Source organism: Scyliorhinus torazame, chromosome 5, assembly GCF_047496885.1.
Source record: "Scyliorhinus torazame isolate Kashiwa2021f chromosome 5, sScyTor2.1, whole genome shotgun sequence".
Classification (NCBI taxonomy): Eukaryota; Metazoa; Chordata; class Chondrichthyes; order Carcharhiniformes; family Scyliorhinidae; genus Scyliorhinus; species Scyliorhinus torazame.
In genome coordinates this window covers 268,929,754-268,950,868 of record NC_092711.1, presented here as the reverse complement: position 1 = coordinate 268,950,868, position 21,115 = coordinate 268,929,754, and positions in this window count along the sequence as shown.

Sequence of the window (21,115 nt, the reverse complement as noted above, 5' to 3'; positions counted from 1 at the left end):
CCCGGAGCCCGCCCGCGCCGCCTTGTCCCGCCGGTAAGGTAGGTGGTTTAATCTACGCCGGCGGGACAGGCATTCTAGCAGCGGGACTTTGGCCCATCCGGTGCCGGAGAATTCGGCAACCGGCGGGGGCGGGATTCACGCCAGCCCCCGGCGATTCTCTGACCCGGCAGGGGGGTCAGAGAATCTCGCCCCACGTATTGAATCACACTGCATATTGTCTCACACCGCGTATTGAATCACACTGCATATTGTCTCACACCGCGTATTGAATCACACTGCATATTGTCTCACACCGCGTATTGAATCACACTGCATATTGAAACAGACTGCACATTGGCAAAAACTGCACATTGACACACATTGCATATTGTCTCATACCGCATATTGAATCACACTGCATATTGTCTCACACCGCGTATTGAATCACACTGCATATTGTCTCACACCGCGTATTGAATCACACTGCATATTGACACAGACTGCACATTGGCAAAAACTGCACATTGACACACATTGCATATTGTCTCATACCGCATATTGAATCACACTGCATATTGACACATTGCATATTGTTTCACACTGCATATTGACACATACTGCATATTGTCTCATACTGAGTCACACTGTCATATTGACACAGTGCATATTGACTCACACTGCACATTGACACGTTGCATGTTGTCTCATACCACATATTGACACACTGGATATTTTCTCACACTGCACATTGACACATGTCGCATATTGTCTCACACTGTATATTGGCTCACACTGCATGTTGACTCACACCGCCTATTGAATCGCACCGCATATTGAATCACACCGCCAATTGAATCACATTGTATACTGTCTCATGTCGCATATTGAATCACACCGCATGCTGTCTCACACTGCATATTGAATCACACCGCATACTGTCTCACCGCATATTGAATCACACCGCATACTGTCTCACCGCATATTGAATCACACCGCATACTGTCTCACCGCATATTGAATCACACCGCATACTGTCTCACCGCATATTGAATCACACCGCATACTGTCTCACACTGCATATTGAATCACACCGCATACTGTCTCACACTGCATATTGAATCACACCGCATACTGTCTCACACCGCATATTGAATCACACCGCATACTGTCTCACACCGCATATTGAATCACACCGCATACTGTCTCACACCGCATATTGAATCACACCGCATACTGTCTCACACTGCATATTGAATCACACCGCATGCTGTCTCACACTGCATATTGAATCACACCGCATACTGTCTCACACTGCATATTGAATCACACCGCATACTGTCTCACACTGCATATTGAATCTCACCGCATACTGTCTCACACCGCATATTGAATCACACCGCATACTGTCTCACACTGCATATTGAATCACACCGCATACTGTCTCACCGCATATTGAATCACACCGCATACTGTCTCACACTGCATATTGAATCACACCGCATACTGTCTCACACTGCATATTGAAACTCACCGCATACTGTCTCACACCGCATATTGTCTCACACTGCATATTGAATCACACCGCATACTGTCTCACACTGCATATTGAATCACACCGCATACTGTCTCACCGCATATTGAATCACACCGCATACTGTCTCACACCGCATATTGAATCACACCGCATACTGTCTCACACTGCATATTGAATCACACCGCATACTGTCTCACCGCATATTGAATCACACCGCATGCTGTCTCACACTGCATACTGTTTCACACTGCATACTGTCTCACACTGCATACTGTCTCACACTGTATATAGAATCACACCGCATACTGTCTCACACTGCATATTGAATCACACCGCATACTGTCTCACACCGCATATTGAATCACACCGCATACTGTCTCACACCGCATATTGAATCACACCGCATACTGTATCACACCGCATATTGAATCACACCGCATACTGTCTCACACTGCATATTGAATCACTCCGCATACTGTCTCACACTGCATATTGAATCACACCGCATACTGTCTCACACTGCATATTGAATCACACCGCATACTGTCTCACACTGCATATTGAATCACACCGCATACTGTCTCACACGGCATATTGAATCACACCGCATACTGTCTCACACTGCACATTGAATCACACCGCATATTGAATCACACCGCATACTGTCTCACACTGCACATTGAATCACACCCCATGCTGTCTCACACTGCATATTGAATCACACCGCATACTGTCTCACACTGCACATTGAATCACACCGCATACTGTCTCACACTGCATATTGAATCTCACCGCATACTGTCTCACACTGCATATTGAATCACACCGCATACTGTCTCACCGCATATTGAATCACACCGCACACTGTCTCACACTGCATATTGAATCTCACCGCATACTGTCTCACACTGCATATTGAATCACACCGCATACTGTCTCACCGCATATTGAATCACACCGCACACTGTCTCACACTGCATATTGAATCTCACCGCATACTGTCTCACACTGCATATTGAATCACACCGCATACTGTCTCACCGCATATTGAATCACACCGCACACTGTCTCACACCGCATATTGAATCACACCGCATACTGTCTCACACTGCATATTGAATCACACCGCATACTGTCTCACACTGCATATTGAATCACACCGCATACTGTCTCACCGCATATTGAATCACACCGCATACTGTCTCACACTGCATATTGAATCACACCGCATACTGTCTCACACTGCATATTGTTTTTTTTAAAAGAATATTTTATTGAAAATTTTTGGTATACCATCACAGTACTTTGTGTATCCTTTACACAATAATATAACAGTATAAATAACAATGACCTGTTTTATAAACAAAGAATAAATAATATATAACAAAACTAAAACTAAATGGCAACTGCCTTGTCTCAGATAAACACTCTCCAAAAATATGATTTAACAGTCCAATACACAATTATTTATAGCAACGACCTTCTACATATTATACATATATATTAACAACCCTGAGAGTTCTTCTGGTTTCTGGTTCCTCCCCCCCCCCCCCCCCCCCCTGGGCTGCTGCTGCTGCCTTCTTCTTTTCCATTCCCTCTATCTTTCTGTGAGGTATTCGACGAACGGTTGCCACCGCCTGGTGAACCCTTGAGCCGATCCCCTTAGAACGAACTTAATCCGTTCCAGCTTTATAAACCCTGCCATATCATTTATCCAGGTCACCACCCCCGGGGGCTTGGCTTCCTTCCACATCAACAGTATCCTGCGCCGGGCTACTAGGGACGCAAAGGCCAAAACATCGGCCTCTCTCGCCTCCTGCACTCCCGGCTCTTGTGCAACCCCAAATATAGCCAACCCCCAGCTTGGTTCGACCCGGACCCCCACTACTTTCGAAAGCACCTTTGTCACCCCCACCCAGAACCCCTGTAGTGCCGGATATGACCAGAACATGTGGGTGTGATTCGCTGGGCTTCTCGAGCATCTCGCACACCTATCCTCTACCCCAAAACATTTACTGAGCCGTGCTCCAGTCATATGCGCCCTGTGTAGCACCTTAAATTGAATCAGGCTTTGTCTGGCACATGAGGACGATGAGTTTACCCTACTTAGGGCATCCGCCCACAGCCCCTCCTCAATCTCCTCCCCCAGCTCTTCTTCCCATTTCCCTTTCAGCTCATCTACCATAATCTCCCCCTCGTCCCTCATTTCCCTATATATATCTGACACCTTACCGTCCCCCACCCATGTCTTTGAGATCACTCTGTCCTGCACCTCATGCGTCGGGAGCTGCGGGAATTGCCTCACCTGTTGCCTCGCAAAAGCCGTCAGTTGCATATACCGGAATGCATTCCCTTGGGGCAACCCATATTTCTCGGTCAGCGCTCCCAGACTTGCAAACTTCCCATCCACAAACAAATCTTTCAGTTGCGTTACTCCTGCTCTTTGCCATATTCCAAATCCCCCATCCATTCTCCCCGGGGCAAACCTATGGTTATTTCTTATCGGGGACCCCACCAAGGCTCCAGTCTTTCCCCTATGCCGTCTCCACTGTCCCCAAATTTTCAAAGTCGCCACCACCACCGGGCTTGTGGTGTATTTCTTCGGTGAGAACGGCAATGGGGCTGTCACCATAGCTTGTAGGCTAGTCCCCCTACAGGACGCCCTCTCCATTCTCTTCCACGCCGCTCACTCCTCTTCTCCCATCCACTTACTCACCATTGAGATATTGGCGGCCCAGTAGTACTCACTTAGGCTCGGTAGTGCCAGCCCCCCCCTATCCCTACTACGCTGTAAGAATCCCTTCCTCACTCTCGGGGTCTTCCCGGCCCACACAAAACTCATGATACTCTTTTCAATCCTTTTGAAAAAAGCCTTCGTGATCACCACCGGGAAGCACTGAAACACAAAGAGGAATCTCGGGAGGACTACCATTTTAACCGCCTGCACCCTCCCTGCCAGTGACAGGGATACCATGTCCCATCTCTTGAAGTCCTCCTCCATTTGTTCCACCAACCGCGTTAAATTTAACCTATGCAATGTACCCCAATTCTTGGCTATCTGGATCCCCAAGTAATGAAAGTCCCTTGTTACCTTCCTCAGCGGAAAGTCCTCTATTTCTCTGCTCTGCTCCCCTGGATGCACCACAAACAACTCACTTTTCCCCATGTTCAGTTTATATCCTGAGAATTCTCCAAACTCCCGAAGTGTCCGCATTATCTCTGGCATCCCATCCGCCGGGTCCGCTACAAATAACAACAAATCATCTGCATACAGAGATACCCGGTGTTCTTCTCCTCCTCTAAGTACTCCCCTCCACTTCTTGGAACCCCTCAATGCTATTGCCAGGGGCTCAATCGCCAGTGCAAACAATAATGGGGACAGAGGGCATCCCTGCCTTGTCCCTCTATGGAGCCGAACGTATGCAGATCCCCATCCATTCGTGACCACACTCGCCACTGGGGCCCTATACAACAGCTGCACCCATCCAACATACTCATCTCCAAAACCAAATCTCCTCAGCACCTCCCACAAATAATCCCACTCCACTCTATCAAATGCTTTCTCGGCATCCATCGCCACCACTATCTCCGCTTCCCCTTCTGGTGGGGGCATCATCATTACCCCTAGCAGCCTCCGTATATTCGTATTCAGCTGTCTCCCCTTCACAAACCCAGTTTGGTCCTCATGGACCACCCCCGGCAGCCTTCCCTGCCTGCATGCTCCTAATTCCTTTCACTACTTCCTCTATTTCGATCTGTGCTCCCAGTCCCACCCTTTCCTGCTCCTCCACCTTGGGAAATTCCAGCCGGTCCAGAAAGCCCATCATTCTCTCCCTCCCATCCGGGGGTTGAGCTTCGTATAATTTTTTATAAAATGCCTTGAACACTCCATTCACTCTCTCCGCTCCCCGCTCCATCTCTCCTTCCTCATCCCTCACTCCCCCTATTTCCCTTGCTGCTCCCCTTTTCCTCAATTGGTGGGCCAGCAACCTGCTCGCCTTCTCCCCATATTCGTACTGTACACCCTGTGCCTTCCTCCACTGTGCCTCTGCAGTACCCGTTGTCAGCAAGTCAAATTCTACGTGTAGCCTTTGCCTTTCCCTGTACAGTCCCTCCTCCGGTGCCTCCGCATATTGTCTGTCCACCCTCAAACGTTCTTGCAGCAACCGCTCCCGTTCCTTACTCTCCTGCTTCCCTTTATGTGCCCTTATTGATATCAGCTCCCCTCTAACCACTGCCTTCAGCGCCTCTCAGACCACTCCCACCTGAACCTCCCCATTATCATTGAGTTCCAAGTACTTTTCAATGCACCCCCTCACCCTTAGACACACCCCCTCATCTGCCATTAGTCCCATGTCCATTCTCCAGGGTGGGCGCCCTTCTGTTTCCTCCCCTATCTCCAAGTCCACCCAATGTGGAGCGTGATCCGAAATGGCTATAGCCGTATACTCCGTTCCCCTCACCTTCGGGATCAACGCCCTTCCCAAAACAAAAAAGTCTATTCGTGAATAGACTTTGTGGACATAGGAGAAAAACGAAAACTCCTTACTCCTAGGTCTGCTAAATCTCCACGGGTCTACTCCTCCCATCTGCTCCATAAAGTTTTAAGCACCTTGGCTGCTGCCGGCCTCCTTCCAGTCCTGGACCTCGACCTGTCCAGCCCTGGTTCCAACACCGTATTGAAATCTCCCCCCATTACCAACTTTCCCACCTCTAGGTCCGGGATACGTCCTAGCATACGCCTCATAAAATTGGCATCATCCCAGTTCGGGGCATATACGTTTACCAAAACCACCGTCTCCCCCTGTAGTTTGCCACTCACCATCACGTATCTGCCCCCGCTATCCGCCACTATAGTCTTTGCCTCAAACATTACCCGCTTCCCCACTAATATAGCCACCCCCCTGTTTTTCGCATCTAGCCCCGAATGGAATACCTGCCCCACCCAACCTTTGCGTAGTCTCACCTGGTCTATCAGTTTCAAGTGCATTTCCTGTAACATAACCACGTCTGCCTTAAGTTTCTTAAGGTGTGCGAGTACCCGTGCCCTCTTTATCGGCCCGTTCAGCCCTCTCACGTTCCACGTGATCAACCGGGTTGGGGGGCTTTTTACCCCCCCCCCCTGTCGATTAGCCATCCCTTTTTTCCAGCTCCTCATCCGGTTCCCACGCAGCTGTGTCCCCCCCAGGCGGTGCCCCCCCGCCCATCCCACCCCATACCAGCTCCCCCCTCTCCCCAGCAGCAGCAGCCCAATAATTCCCGCCCCCCTCCGCTAGATCCCCCACTAGCGTAGTTACACCCCCATGTTGCTCCCAGAAGTCAGCAAACTCTGGCTGACCTCGGCTTCCCCCCGTGACCTCGGCTCGCACCGTGCGACGCCCCCTCCTTCCTGCTTCCCTATTCCCGCCATGATTATCAAAGCGCGGGAACGGAGCCTGCGCTTCCCCCTTGGCCCCGCCCCCAATGGCCAACGCCCCATCCCCTCCACCTCCTTTCCTCCCCCCACCACCACCTGTGGAAGAGAGAAAAGTTACCACATCGCAGGATTAATAACATAAAACTCCTCTTTCCCCCTTTTTACCCCCCTCTTCGCCCCCCATACTCGCCCCACCACTTTGTTTCAAACGTTCTTTTTTAATAACCCGCTCATTCCAATTTTTCTTCCACGATAAAAGTCCACGCCTCATCCGCCATCTCAAAGTAGCGGTGCCTCCCTTGATATGTGACCCACAGTCTTGCTGGTTGCAGCATTCCAAATTTTTTCTTCTTTTTATGAAGCACCGCCTTGGCCCGATTAAAGCTCGCCCTCCTTCTCGCCACCTCCGCACTCCAGTCTTGATAAACGCGGATCACCGCGTTCTCCCATTTACTGCTCCGAGTTTTCTTTGCCCATCTAAGGACCATCTCTTTGTCCTTAAACGGAGGAATCTCACCACTATGGCTCTAGGAATTTCTCCTGCTCTCGGTCCTCGCGCCATCACTCGGTATGCTCCCTCCACCTCCAGCGGACCCGCCGGGGCCTCCGCTCCCATTAACGAGTGCAGCATCGTGCTCACATATGCCCCGACGTCCGCTCCCTCCGCACCTTCAGGAAGACCAAGAATCCTTAGGTTGTTCCTCCTCGCGTTGTTCTCCAGCGCCTCCAGCCTTTCCACACATCGTTTATGGTGTGCCTCCTGCGTCTCCGTCTTCACCACCAGGCCCTGTATGTCGTCCTCATTCTTGGCAGGCTTTGCCTTCATGACCCGAAGCTCCCGCTCCTGGGTCTTTTGCTCCTCCTTTAGCCCTTCGATCGCCTGTAATATCGGGGCCAACAGCTCCTTCTTCATTTCCTTTTTGAGTTCTTCCACGCAGCGTTTCAAAAACTCGTGTTGTTCCGGGCCCCATATTAAACTGCCACCTTCCGACACCATCTTGGTTTTTGCTTGCCTTCCTTGCCGCTGCTCTAAAGGATCCACTGCATTCCGTCCACCTTCCTCTCCTTTTTCCATCCGTGTCCAGGGGGGATTCCCTTCTGGTTCACCGCACAGTACTTTTAGCCGTTAAAATTGCCGTTGGGGCTCTTATTAAGAGCCCAAAAGTCCGTTCCACCGGGAGCTGCCGAAACGTGCGACTCAGCTGGTCATCGCCGCACCCGGAAGTCCACACTGCATATTGAATCACACCGCATACTGTCTCACACTGCATATTGACTCACACCGCATACTGTCTCACACCGCATATTGACTCACACCGCATGCTGTCTCACCGCATATTGAATCACACTGTATATTGTCTCATACCGCATCTTGAATCACACCGCATACTGTCTCACACTGCATATTGACTCACACCGCATACTGTCTCACACCGCATCTTGAATCACACCGCATACTGTCTCACACCGCATATTGAATCACACCGCATACTGTCTCACACTGCATACTGTCTCACACTGCATACTGTCTCACACTGCATATTGAATCACACCGCATACTGTCTCACACTGCATATTGAATCACACCGCATACTGTCTCACACTGCATATTGAATCACACCGCATGCTGTCTCACCGCATATTGAATCACACTGTATATTGTCTCACACTGCACATTGACACATTGCACATTGTCTCACACATTGTTTCTTGATGAACATTGATTTTTACTTCAGCCTGAATTACACTGCACATATGTTTGTTGCTTGCATTGAAGAAACATAGTGCTGTTACTGGCACAGAACACGTGCAAAGTTCCCTTTAGTTATTGGTGTATGTGGTGATTTGAACTTGTAAATGCACACACAATTTCAATGGCTTTGATGATACAAAAGTGAGATACTTTTTGGATAGCATTGGGGTACATCAGGTGGTGTGGGGGAAGTGCATTACAAAACATTCACAAGGTCATCAACAGACATGCAAAAAGAGGGAGAAAGAAATTAAAGTCGATACGTCAGATAACACAGGTTTTGGGGGAAAGTAAGGAGTGGGAACCAGAACACAGTGGAAAGAGAATGATGGGTGTGGATGAACACAGGGGATTGTTGAATCACGGATTATTATGCCAACGAATAATGTACCCTGAGATGAAACAACTCTGGGACCTGAAATAGATGTACAGCTTTATCATTCATTGTGGCCTTCCTCCTCCATGCTTTCAAACAATACCAAGTCTCTGTGCTGTCATTCTTATCTATTCCATTTTAATCTCAGCCGCCAGGGAACATGATATTTTGTTGCCAAGCAACAGGCCCTATTCCAGCAAAGGAATGCCATATTTATGGGTTAAAAACGGTTCATTTTGATTTCATATTGAAGATCTCGAATAATACTCCTCAATTAGGATAAAAGAACAAAGCAACAGTCTCAGGAATTGTTGGCCTGAATTATATTAATGTTTTTCAAAAGGCCTGAAACCTCCAACTTAAAATATTCATCTGCCCACAGAAGGTTTGACAGCCAAGGAGGTAGACTGTCCACTCGACTTTATAGAATTCGGCTCAGTGGTCTGGTGATGCAATGTGCATTATTCGTGGGCAAAATACAATCACATTAGTTTTATCCTCAGCCTGTTTTGTATTCTCCTTCTCCAGCCCTCTTCCCCAAAATTTCCCAAACTGTCCCAGGGCAAGGCCGGACCCCTCTTTACATGATCTTTTAATGAATCTATTATTAATTTCTGGAACATTTAAGGAGTGCCTGAAAAAATAATTGCTGCTGCCTCATTTCATGCTCGCTTCGGACAAGGGACATCCCACTCTGTAATTAGTAATTTGACCATCCATCTGAGGCCCATAAACCAGACAAACCGCCACCAAAGTTTCTGCCGCTATTTCTTCTGGTTGAGGGCTCAGTAACAAGTAAGCAGTTTTAAGGTTATCACTGGAAGAGTGGTGCGAGGTGAGGAACACCTTTACCCAGAGGATTGCTGCTGCATAGAATGCTTTGCCAAAGAAAGTGGTTGAGGCATCTTATAGAGGAATTCTGGATAATATGCTAAGTGCTTAAAGCCAATGGGATTAGTATTCTACAATCTTAATGAAGAATTGACCTGGAAATGATGGTCATAAAGACCTCCTTCTCTGTTTTGAACTTGAAGTCAAGTAAAATACAGCAGAATATTTTTCCACTTCTCTGCTGTCAAAAAAACAGCCCTAGAGGTCACCAACACAGCAGCTTGGCTCAAAAATGATACGATTTACTCCAGACAGCCTTTGTGGGCTGACTACCTTTGAGACTTTGAACCCCTTTCACATCCTTGTTTCATTTAGCCAACTAATTCCTTTCAGACCACTGAAATTGTATTCGGCGAACGGCCGGAGAATCCGAGTTCTTGACCAAATCAAGGGCAGCGCCGCTTTCGCGATGTTCCGCCTCCTCAAAAGCCATGTATCGATGGCCTCAGGACATTGCCTGAGGCCCGTCCCCCCGATGCTCCGTCCCCTGACCGGCCGAGTTTCCGACGGCGTGGGTCTCTCCCACTGGGAACTCAGCGTGGTGGCTGCGGACTCAGTCCAGCACCGTCAGTCGGGGGAAGGTCGATCTGCAGGTAGGGGGGACATTATTCAGGGCTGGGGGCACTGTGGGGGGGGGGGGGGGGGGGGGCGTCTGGGGCGCGCGAGCTGTGCCTGCGCGACCACTGACCCGGTAATTCTCCCGGGTGTATCGGCAGCTCTATGGGTGCTCTACGCTGCTGGCATGCTAGCTCCCAGCAAAACAGATGATCGGAAGCTGTTTTCTGCCAGCTTTTCTGGTGTAAAACGCCACCGTTCCCATGCCAGCATTGGGACCTAGCCCCAGAATTGGAGAATTCAACCCCAGTTCTTTACAATATGTGGGGCGGGATTCTCAGTTGCCCGACGCCGAAATCGGGAATGGCGAACGGGCGGGGAATAGCTCCCGACGCCAAAACAGCGGCAGGTGCCAGTTTGACGCCGGATCGCGATGCTCCACCCCCTCCAAATCGGCGTCATTGTGCCACACGCTGCGCTTGGTTGCAATCGCATTCACATCTCATTATCAGGACCACCCGCGATGTTCCTCCTCCGATGGGCTGAGTTTCCAATGGTGCGGTTCACGGGTGATCTCAACAGTTGTGAGCCTGGCGTGGTGACTGCTGAGAGAGACGGTTCACGGAAAGTGTCCAGCACAACCGGCACCATCATTCCGGGCATGATTGGTGCGTGTGTGGGGGGTGTAAGTGTACACATGACTGCAGCTTGTCAGCTCTGCGTGTGCCCAACACGGACCTGGCGATTCACACACCGTTTTTTGTGTGTTCCGCACTGCTGGCCCCTCACCAGTAGCAGAATCGGTGTGGGTATGGCGCCGAATTTTCCGTCGTGAAAATCCACGGATCCTCCGTTGGCGTCAGTATTTAGACACAGGAACGGAGAGTCCAGCCGATGAAGGTTGGCCTTCGCCAGGAGCACAAAAAACATTTGGTGAATGAATAGCCTGCTATACCCTGTGCGGTTTGTATTGTCCATTGACTTGGAAAAGGTTACCAAGATTTTAATTTCAAAGGGAGTATAATCAACAGTGATATTAGAAAATGGGTCTCCAGTGGAAAGAAGATCGGGGCAGTGCAAAATTCAACTACTGATTCACCACAAGCTCATTTCACACCTTTGGCACAGACAATCTATGTGTGTTTGTGTGTGTATCGGTGTGTGTACATATATATTTATGTGTGTTCACATGTGTATGTTTGTATGTCTCTATATGTGTGTGATGATATGTGTGTGTAAGTTTGTATGTGTGTGTATATATGTGTGTTTATATGTATATGCTTGTTTATATGTGCGTGTTTACGTGCATGTTTGCGTGTGTGTGCTTGTATGTATGTATATTGTTTATGTGTAAGTATGTGCATTTATATGTATGTATATATATATCAAAGAATCATAGAATTTTCAATGTAGAAGGAGGTTATACGGCCCATCGAGTCTGCACCAGCCCTGACAAAGACCCCCCTACTGAAGCCCACGTATCTACCCTATCCCCATATCCCAGTAACCCCGACTTAACATTTTTTGGGACACTAAGGGCAATTTCGCATGACCAATCCACCTAACCTGCACATCTTTGGACTGTGGGAGGAAACCGGAGCACCCGGAGGAAATCCACGCAGACACGGGGAGAATGTGCAGACTCCGCACAGACAGTGACCCAGCCGGGAATCGAACCTGGGACCCTGGAGCTGTGAAGTAACTGTGCTAACCACTATGCTACTGTGCTGCCCTATGTGTGTATGTTGTGCGTATGTCTGTGTGTATATATGCATATATGTGTGTGTGCATATATATGTGTATATATATAGAAAAACATAGAAAATAGGAGCAGGAGGAGGCCATTCGGCCCTTTGAGCCTGCTCCACCATTCATTATGATCAGAGCTAATCATCCAACTCAATGGCCTAATGCCACCAACCCCCCCCCCATATCTGTTGATCCCCTTTACCCTAAATGCTAATGTCATAGATTATCATAGAATTTACAGTGCAGAAGGAGGCCAGTCGGCCCATCGAGTCTGCACTGGCTCTTGGAAAGAGCACCCTACCCAAGGTCAACACCGCCACCCTATCCCCATAACCCAGTAACCCCACCCAACACTAAGGGCAATTTTGGACACTAAGGGCAATTTATCATGGCCAATCCACCTAACCTGCACATCTTTGGACTGTGGGAGGAAACCGGAGCACCCGGAGGAAACCCACGCACACACGGGGAGGACGCGCAGACTCTGCACAGACAGTGACCCAATCTGGAAATCGAACCTGGGACCCTGGAGCTGTGAAGCAATTGTGCTATCCACAAGGCTACCGTAACTGCTTCTTGAAAGCACACAATGTTTTGGCCTCAACTGCAGGCTGACCACTTTGTATGAAGAAATTGCTCATGATCTCTGTCCTAAATGGCCTATCCCATAACCTCAGACTGTGACCCCTGGTTCTGGACACCCCCACCATTGGGAATATCCTTCTTACATCTACCCTGTTGAGTCCTGTTAGAATTTTATAGGTTTCTAGAGATCCCCCCCCTCATTCTTCTGAACTCCAGCGAATACAATCCTAACCGCCTCAGCCTCTCCTCATACATCAGTCCTGCTGTTCTAGGAATCAGTCTGGTAAACCTTCTTTGCACTACCATTAGAGTGAGAAGGCGACCAAAACTGCACACAATATTACAGGTGGGTCCTCACCAAAGTCCTGTATAATTGCAGCAAGGCATTCCTGCTTCTGAAGTCTAATCATCTCGCTTTGAAGGCCAACATACCATTTGCCTTCATTACTGTCTGCTGCATCTGCATGCTTACTTTAAGCGACTGGTACACAAGGACCCCCAAGTCTAGTTGTACATTGCCCTTTCCTAATTTATGGCTATACAAATAGTATACTGCCTTCCCATTTTTGCTACCAAAGTGGAGAACCTCCAAAGTACACTGCATCTGCCATTCCTTTGCCCACTCACAAAACATGTCCAAATCATACTGAAGGATCTCTGCATCCTCCTTTCAGCTGACCCTCCCACCCAGCTTTGTGTTATCTGCAAATTTTGAGATATTACATTTTGTTCCCTCATCTAAATCATTAATCTATGAATAGCACTGATCCCTGCGGTACCCCACTAATCACTGCCTGCCGTTTGGAAAATGACCCATTTCTTCCTACTCTTTGTTTCCTGTTTGTCAACCAGTTTTGTAACCATCTCAATATACTACCCATAATTCCATGCACTTTAATTTTACACACTAATCTCTCATGTGAGTTTGATTCCCGGCTTGGGTTACTGTCTGTGCGGAGTCTGCACTTCAGTTTATAGATTTAACTGTAAAAGCTGGAATCACCTTTCAAAGATGAGATTCACAAAGAACTGTCTGCATGGGTTTCTTCCGGGTGCTCCGGTTTCCTCCCACAAGCCCTGGAAGAGGTGCTTGTTAGGTGAATTGGACATTCTGAATTCTTCCTCAGTGTATCGAACAGGCGCCGGATTGTGGGGTCAAGGAGATTTTCAGAGTAACCTCATTGCAATGTTAATGTAAGCCTACTCGTGACACTAATAAAAATTATTATTATATTATTATTAGTTGGTCAGCCATTTCTTTATTCCCCATTATAAATCCCCCTGTTTCTGACTGAAAGGACCTACATTTGTCTTCACCAATACTTTTCTCTTCACATACCTATAGAAATCCTTACAGTCGGTTTTTATGTTCCCAGGAAGCTTACTCTCATACTCTATTTTCCTCTTCTTAATCAATCCCTTGGTCCTCCTTTGCTGAATTCTAAACTGCTTCCAATACTCAGGTCTGTTGTTTTTTTCTGGCCAAATTGTATGCCTTTTCCTTGGATCCAATGTTATCTCTAATTTCCTTTGTAAACCATGGTTTGGTCACCTTTCCCATTTTATTTTTGCGCAGGACAGAAATAAACAGTTGCTGCAGTTCACCCATGTGCTCTTTGAATGTTTACCACTGCCTATCCACCGTCATCTTTCAGTAACGCTTCCGAATCTATCATAGCTAATTCATGCCTCATATCGTCATAGTTTCCTTTATTAGGATTAACTATGTCACTCTCTATCACATTATGGTTGCTCATCTCCAGAGGGTCTTGCACAACTAGGTTGCCAATGATGTCTTTCTCATTGCACAGTACACAGTCTAGGGTGTTCTGCTCTCTAGTTGGTTACTCAACGTATTGGTTCAGAAAACCATTGTGTATACACGCCAGGAATTCCTCCTCTACAGCATTGTGACTAAGTTCATTTTCCCAATCTATATGCAGATTAAAATCCCCCATAATTACAAATGTTCCTTCATCGCATGCGTCTTTAAACTCCTGTTTAATGCCACTTCCAATGTCACCACTACAGTTTGGGGGTTTATATACAACCCCCAGTAAAGTTTTTTGCCCCTTGGTGTTTCTCAGCTCTACCCATACAGATTCCACATTGTCGGAGCTAATGGACGGGATTCTCTGTTCCTGAAACTAAGGGAGGGATTCTCCAATCGCCGACCCTGAAATCACGAACGACGATCGGCCAGAGAATTCATTTTTAAGCCTACGCTCTGCACCTCGAAAACAGCATACTCAAGGGAGTACGTCCCATGCCATCGGGGTGGCCTCAGGGGGTCACCTGAGGCCCTCCCCGATGCTCCGCCCCTGATGGTCAGAGTCCCCGATGGCGTGGGGCGCGTGACCTCTCACTTTTCGGGGACCTCGCATGGCGGCTACGGACTGTGTCCAGCGCCGTCACAGTCGGGGGTGGGGGGGGGGGGGAGAGACATTCTGCTAGCAGGGGGGGCTTTGGAGAGGGCTGGGGGGACTGGTGGGAGGTGGTCTGGGATTGGCGAGTGGGGTTACAGGGGGGCAGTTTTTGGCAGGCCAGGTGCAAGCGCCGCTGGGGTCATGTTGTACGGCGTGGCCATGAACCTGGCAATTCTGCGTCCATATCGGCAGGTACGTGGCGCGGCTGCTAGCCCCCCACCAGGCGGAGCATCGGTGCGGGGGCGGCGCCGACGCTTTGGTCGGAAGACTAGATTGATCCTGCGGACAAGCCACAGAATCGGGGAATCCAGCCCTAAGTGTTGACGCCGATGCCGAATTCATGGACTTTCACGACAGCAGAACTGGTGCCAAACCTGGATCAAATGAACAACTGTGGAGGGTCCATGTGGAACACAATCGATTCCAATGAAAAACGGTGCGGCATTTGCCAGGTCCATGATTGATACTCGGGAGGCTGACAAGCTGCAGCCGCATATACACCTTACACTCCCTACACACACTCACCCCAGCCAACAAGATGCCACTATTGTGCCGGAGCACGCCCATACAGCTGATGGGTCAGCTGGGGTCAGAGGGCACCTCGGGGGGTGGCCTGAGGGAACACCTATACAACCTGTGTTCACAGTGGGCTGTTATCGGCGTGTGCAGTTGCATGGGTGCCTTGCCGGCTGCGGAAATGGTGTTCCATGCCAGTCCACCCCAATCCCACAGCTCACCACCTGGCCACCCCACCTACTCCGCCTGGCCCTGCCAGAAGCGCAACTGCCAGAAAACTGTGGCGATGTTGTACACTTTCCGTATTCCCTCTCTCTCCTTCAGCAGCCAGGATGCCGGTTTCACGATTTTAAAAAGCACAAGTTCCATAGGGAACTCGGCCCATTGGAGGTGGAGCACTGCGGAGGCCCTGAAGAATACCAGGTCGGGCCCGCTAATAACATGCAAATGGTGATTACTGTACGTGCGTTCCGGACCGCATTGATGCAGCTGTCGAGGTGACTGAGAATTATGATTTGGTGTCAAATTGCCACCCACTGCGATTTTAGTGTCAGAACGTATTCTCTGCCCAATTGTGTTTTGTAATTTCGGCACCAGCAAACGGAGAATCCAGCCCAATATCTTTCTTCACTATTGCGTTAATTTCCTCTTTAACCAGCGCTGCAGCTCCACCACCTTTTTCTTTTGGCCTGTCCATCCTAAATGCTCAATACCGCTTGATTTTAATTTCCCATCCCTGGTCACCCTGCAGCCATGTCTCCGTAATCCCGACTATACTGTAGCCATTTACATCTATTTGCGCGATTAATTCATCCACTTTATTGCAAATTCTATGCGCATTAAGGCACAAAGCCTTGGGCTTGTTATTTTAACATTACGTGTCCCGTTCCCTCTATTTTTCACTGTGGTCCTGTTTGATTCTGTCCCTTAGTTTCTCTGCCTATCACTTTTCATATTCCCCTTTCTGTCTTTTGTTTGTCCTTGATTCTCCCTCTTCTGACTCCTTGCATAGGTTTACATCCACCTTAAATTTAAGCCTTCACCAGCCACTCTAGCAAATACTCCTCCTGGGACATCAGTTCCAGTTCTGTCCAGATCATAGAATAGAATTTACAGTGCAGAAGGAGGCCATTCAGCCCATCGGGTCTGCACCGACCCTTGGAAAGAGCACCCTCTACCCAAGCCCATGCCTCAACCCTATCCCCTTAACCCGACCTAACATTTTTGGACACTAGGGAAATTTATCATGGCCAATCCACCTAACATGCACATCTTTAGACTGTGGGAGGAAACCGGAGCACTCGGAGGAAACCCACGCACACACGGGGAGAACATGCAGACTTCGCACAGACAGTGACTTGTAGTTAAACATTAATACTTCTTACGATTTACTTTATCATCAGTTACAGTTGTAGAAGAGTGAATAAACGCATTAGTGTTTATATTCATTATTCATTAAATGTTATTTGCTGAAATTAAAGACTGATAGTTTCATTGAACTACAACCATCAGACCATCCTGGGAGTAAGCAAAAGAGTAACGGTGTATTACAATCACGTAATATAACAGACCCCACACCAGTTAAACTTCAAAAGTAATCACACATATTGAGGCCCTAATCAAGCTTCTGGTGGCTGACGATTAACTGCCACTCGGTTAGCTGAGTCAGCTCCTTATTATAGAATTTACAGTGCAGAAGGAGGCCATTCGGCCCATCGAGTCTGCACCAGCTCTTGGAAAGAACACCCTACTTCAGGCCACTCTTCCACCTTCCCTGTAACCGGGTAACCTCACCTAACCTTTTTTGGACACTAAGGGCAATTTATTATGGCCAATCCACCCAACCTGCACATCTCTGGACCATGGGAGGAAACCAGAGCACCCAGAGGAAACCCACGCAGACACGGGGAGAACTTGCAGACTCGGCACAGACAGCGTCCCAAGCCGGAAATCGAACCTGGGACCTGGAGCTGTGAAGCAACTGTGCTAACCACTGTGGCACCGTGCCACCCAAGATATTATTCATGCAAAGTTTATTTTTCTCGCACCTCACCCAATTCTCCCAAAACTCTTGGGAACAGTGAGCTATTCAAACCAGCCAAATAATTACTCAATTTTTAAAAAATGATTCAGAAAAGCTTTTCATTATATCAAGATAAAACAAAACAATAACATATCAAAACACCCTTACAAAATACACCCACCCACAACACCCCCTTCCTACCCCCAACAGCCCCATAAACAAACAAAACTCAAAAAAACCCTAGCAACTGATGGTGACCAATTCCCTGAAAAAGATGAAAGGCTGCCACCTCGAGTAATATCTTTCCAACAATCCCCCTCATACTATACTTAACTTTCCCAAGATACAAAAATTCCATCAGATCACTCAGCCAGACAGAGGCACTTGGCAGTGTCGGGGACCTCCACCCGAGTAGAACTCGCCTCCGGGCTATTAACAAGGTGAATGTGAGGATGTCTGCTTTCACCCCCAGCATCAGTGAGTCCAATGCACCAAAATTAGTCACCAACAGGCATGGCTCCAGCTGAATCCCCAGAATCCCCGACATGGTGATGAAAATGGAGACCCAGAAGTTTACAAGTTTAGGACAAGACCAAAACATGTGCTTTTGGTTCGCCAGTCCCCTAGCACAACAATCACACCTATTCCCCCACCCTTGAGAAGAAACCACTCATCCACGCCCTGGTCAAGTGCGCCCTGTGCATCACCTTGAACTGGATCAAACTGAGCCTAGCGCAAGAGGAGATGGAGTTGACCTCATGAAGAGCCTCACACCACACTCTTCCCCCCCTCCGCCAAATCAAAAATCACGCCCAGTTCACCCTCACACTTTCTCTTTACTTCCTCCAACGAAGCCTGCTCCGTCGACAGGATCTGGCCATAGATATCTGAAATCCTCCCCTCACCCAACTCGACCAGAGACAGGACCTTATCAAAGAGTGAGGGTAACAATGCCAGGGGTAATGAAAGAATCTTTACAAAAAAGTCACAAACCTGCGAGAACCTGGATACATTAGTTCTTGGGAGCTGGAACTTCGCCAATAACTCCTCCATACTGGCGAACCTCGCTTCAATAAATATGTCCCCAAACCTCTCCAACATTGCCCACCCCCAAACCCTGAACAATGAGTCCAAACCAGACTGCACATCAAATGGTTCCTGCAAACAGCGGCCAAAACTGACGTGCCTAAAATGCTGCCGAAAGTGCCTCCAAATCCTCAAGGTGGCTGCCACTACCGGGCTCCTGGTGAATCTTGTTGGGGAAATGGAAGCGGGGCAGTGACTAGGGCCCTCAAGCTTAAACCTCTACACGGGCCGCCTCCATATAGAATTTGGATTCCTGGACTTCCCGCAGCAACGATGTGCTGAGCGGAGGCACATCAGGTGGCTCTCCCCCAAATCGGACCCAAGATAGTGTATTTTCTCAGATTGTTGACTCAAAAAGCCACTCCTCTAAACCCATAAGGTGCTAAAAGCAAAGAACTGGAAGGAAAAATGCTGGCAAACGGTGGTTCAAAGGGCCAGCGAGAAGGCAGAAGTGGCGGCAAGGGGCAGGAGCAACGGGTGGATGGACCAGCGGACCCACGAGGGGGAGGCCCCGGCAAACGAGGAAAGGGTGCGACCGGCGACCCGAACAGCAGAACAAGAGCAGGCAGCGATGCCCCCCTCCACATAGAGGGATGGATGGATACAATTGAAAATAGTCGATCCATTTACATGATTCTGTTTTTACTTGTTAGCTTACTGTTTTAGTCAAATATGTTCTAACCTATCAATAGGGAGTATGTTGTTTACACAAAGGGCAATTTAACTGGGTTGCCAGAAAAGATATTTGAACCCAATACACTGGAGTAAGAAATAGAGCAAGTTGGAATGGGAAGACAATAAGGTTAATATTCTAGATGAATCATATCAAGTGTCTGATTCAAATCTGCCTTGCCATCATACTGAATGATAGCATTATCACCATAACTATGCTCCCTCTGCTGGGTGGATATGCATGTGTATATAGTCTCAAACTCTACAGCACAGATAATGCCAGAATTTTGAAGTAATAATGGTAAGATTATCACCACTTACTATTATTATGTAGTAAATAGGACACTAACTTTTGGCACCTTTGTATGTGCAGTTAAACACAGAAATCTGGAGGATGCTATCTGATATGCCCTGTTCCTCCACATCAGAACCTCACTGATAAATTCAGCATCAAAGGTTGTGAGGTTGCAACATATTCCCATTAGTAACCCATCAATTACACAGCAGAAAAAGTTAGGGTTGATACTTCAAGTGCGTATGAATTTTTAACAGAATAATAAGTCCTAATCACTGCCAAACGATTTCTCTGACAATGAAAATTCCCTTTTCCCAGTGTGAAAGTTAATTGCTGCAGAATGTAATATTTGTTGGAAATTACAATTAAAACTTAATTTAATATTTTTTTTATGCCCTGCTTATCTCCCCTCTCTCTTAACCCTATATTTATTTTTGCTTTATTTTGTTTTTTGTGTTTGTTTTTACTTTGACTTAGGTATTCTAAGTTGCCCTTCTTGAATTAGACTCTGGAATTTAATGGAGGTGAGGGGGCGGGGTCTTGCTCAATAGCTAGAGAGCTGGCGGGAGCCCTGTGTTGGTTCCTTTCGGGGAGGCCAAATGAATTAAGTGCCAATCAGGTTTTTAACTGGACAGCAGCGGGCCTTCCTTGGGAATAAGGACTACAGTGGTGGAATTTTCACCAGCTGAGATTGCCAAGCAATCAGAGGTCACAAACTCTGAGGAGGCAGTACTGCTGCCTATAATGCCCCTAACTGATGTGTGAAGGCATAGTTGATTGATGGTGGGAGATGTGAGGGGTGACCCCGTGTGGGAATTGATGGGCAGATGGGGGGATCGGCAGAAAAGGGCAAGGGGGATTCTCTCAATGGGTTTTTCCTTCATAATGCCAGGTCCATGGATCAGGCATGGAGTGCCTTGGAACAAGGGTCCCCACCGGAAGCCAGGAAGCAACCCCGACAGGGTTTACATTTTGGGCTTCTTGGCAAGTCCCCCATTTGCTACTAGGTGCATGCCAGCGACAGCGAGATGTCGCCCTTCCGTGGATATTAATTGCCCAGTTAAGGACCTCAGTAGGGCTTAATTGGGGCAGAAGCAGGGAGGCCATCCACCACCAAACTCATCATGGGGGAGGGCATTTAATTCCATCCTGTCTGTCTCAGTAAGAATTCTTCAATCTGATTGAACCCAAACACTACAGAACCGTGAGCTTTTCTTTCGCATCCTAGTGCCGGTAGGATGGCCACTAATGTCAGTTGG